The sequence below is a fragment of the Cajanus cajan genome, chromosome 1 (genome assembly GCF_000230855.2).
Source record: "Cajanus cajan strain Asha chromosome 1, NIPB_CcT2T_4, whole genome shotgun sequence".
NCBI classification, from domain to species: Eukaryota; Viridiplantae; Streptophyta; class Magnoliopsida; order Fabales; family Fabaceae; genus Cajanus; species Cajanus cajan.
The window spans coordinates 88,331,556-88,334,219 of record NC_138517.1 but is presented as its reverse complement, the minus strand read 5'-3'; the positions used below and the strand labels follow the sequence as shown (position 1 = coordinate 88,334,219).

The window sequence follows — 2,664 nt, the reverse complement described above, 5'->3', positions numbered from 1 at the left end:
ACCCTACCAACATCTATATATATATTCCAAAACAATATACATAAAACCATCATCCTCATCATTCATTCAACATACAACATGCAATATAGTTAACAATTCTATTCATGTTTATCATACAACTCACCAATCAACAAGTACATACAAAACAAGCCGCATAGTGCAATACACACCTTGTGCCTGACGTCAATCAAGCCAAGGAGTCCTTTGCCTTGCCCACGCTCGATGTGATTAGGGTAGGAAACCCTTGAGACCTTATGCTTGGCATGACAAAATCCCATGTCTGGCCTTACGCTAACCTGAGATGATTCTCACTCCACACGCTCGGTGTCAATCCACATAGAGGTAAATTTATCACCTCAAACCTGACCTCATTCAAACCACGCCCAATGCCACTTTAACACGAGGTGATTCTCTCTTCTCATGCCTAGTTTCACCCATCCTACGCCCAGTGTGAGCAGAATAAAGACCTTCTTTTAAAGGCACACCCAACACCATAAAGGCTCGCTCGACACGACATAAAAAATTTGCAAATGCAAATCAACAATTTACACCCCAAGACTTGAAAATCATACCAAACCAGACATGCAATGCAACATATAATGTAAATACAACTCAATTCTATCCCCAAAATCAATATGCAACAACAATATGAGGCATTCACCTAAAAATTCACTTCTATGAACTCACAACACCAAGGTTCATCAAGTCATCAATTTCATCTCAAAATCATACATGTAATCATGCATTCAACCCATTCAAAATACATTGAACCATTTATCTATCAAGATTTGAGTTCTAGCTTCCCTTATCTCATAATCAATCCATAAAAGAAGAAAGGAAAGAAGAAAACTCTAAGCTTTTGAGCTTCGCACACCACTCTAATTCTCAGCTACGATTCAAGCTTCGATTCAAGCTTCTCAGGACCAGAATCACAACACAAGAATGCATTAACAATCTTAGTGAAAGGATTCTTCGATCAAAAGAAGGTTTATGTAGAAGAAGAAAACTCATGGAATCACAATACTTCTTTCTAGTTTATATTTCTAAAATCTGGAGAATTGAACTTATGAGATTTAATTATTAACATAAATTTTATATGTCTCCTCTCCTTAGAGACAACTTGCCCTTTGGCCAAAGACTCTCAAAGATCAATTAAACTTCTGAGAGTTCCTCAACTCTCTCAAAGTCACTCCACACACCTCAAGCACTTGATAAACAATTATTGTTACAAAACAATAATTAGCAAATTTACAGTGTTACAATATAAGAACATTTATATCATTTAATAATAAATTTTTTCTTCTCATTTTCTATTAATCAAACAAGATTTTAATTCCATTTTTATTACAAATTTATACTTTTATTTTCTTCCACTTTCTTTGATATCAAACGAATAAAAATTCATTTCTTTTTATTCTTTTTCTTTCTACTTATTTCTCTTTCTCAACCCTACAAAAAAGTTAATAAAACGTGACTTGATTCATTTTCATTATTAAGAATTATATACTTAAGAGTAATATTTGGTAAAAACAAGTCAATTCTCTCTAACTTATCACCAAAATCTGGTAAGATTGTTTTTTTAATAGATTAGGATTAGGAAGACCAACGCATTCGTTATATGATACATTATTTGGTTAACACATAAATGATAATAACTAAAAATAAAGTTGAACTAAGAAAATATAAAAAAAATAAAATGATTGTGATGTACTGTTACTATATTAATTTTATCATAATGATCATATAAAACCTTTTTATATAATTATTTAATCATATATAAATACATTATTTTAGATCCATTTGTTTAAATTTACAAAATAAATTTTCTAATGTAATTTTCTGCAAACTTTCCATATCTTAATACCTTTTTAATAAAAATAATAAAGTAATTTTTTTTAAATATATTTGTGTAAAAGAACTTGCATATTCATTATAATTTGTAAACATATATTTCAACTAAAAATCATATGAAATTTAAAACAAATGATCGTCTGTGAATCTAATTATATTAGCAGCCATGGAAAATGATAACCAATTTAACTAATCAATATGGTAGCACATTCGTATGTAAACGTAATTTTATTATGCATTGATAATACATCAAAATTAAATTCTTATTTTTTATAACAAGTTATTGTAATATTTATGTTTGTTAAAATTTTGGATAATGAAATAGAAGGATGATTTATTGCATTAACAAAAGAAAAATGGAAAAGAAATTAGAGGGAGATAAAAATAATATAATTTAATTTGTTTTTTACAAGCCCATTAACAATTGGTCCCATGGTCTAGTGGTCAGGACATTGGACTCTGAATCCAGTAACCCGAGTTCAAATCTCGGTGGGACCTTTTTCACATTCCAACATATGTTTATGTAAATTTGAGACTTTTGTAATTAAACGAATAAAGTAAACATTTAATTTCTAAAAAATATATTTCTAAATCATTAATGCATTTTTAAATATTTAATTAAGTAATTTGATATACAAATATATTTATATTCTTTTATTTTTAAAATAAGATTTTTTTTTTCTACAGATAAATTCTTTTTGACATTCCAATAGACATTTATTCTAATAGATGTTTATGTTCGATTTGGGACATTGGAAATTTGGAATATATGTTTATGTAATTTGAGACTTTTTTAATTAAATGAATAAAAAT

General features: G+C 28.6%; 1 non-coding gene across 1 annotated transcript; it reads left to right on the top strand.

Moving 5' to 3' along the window:
• Nucleotides 1-2,277: 2,277 nt before the first annotated feature.
• Nucleotides 2,278-2,349, top strand: TRNAQ-CUG (transfer RNA glutamine (anticodon CUG)). The gene has a single exon. It is a non-coding gene; the product is annotated as a tRNA-Gln (tRNA).
• Nucleotides 2,350-2,664: the final 315 nt, after the last annotated feature.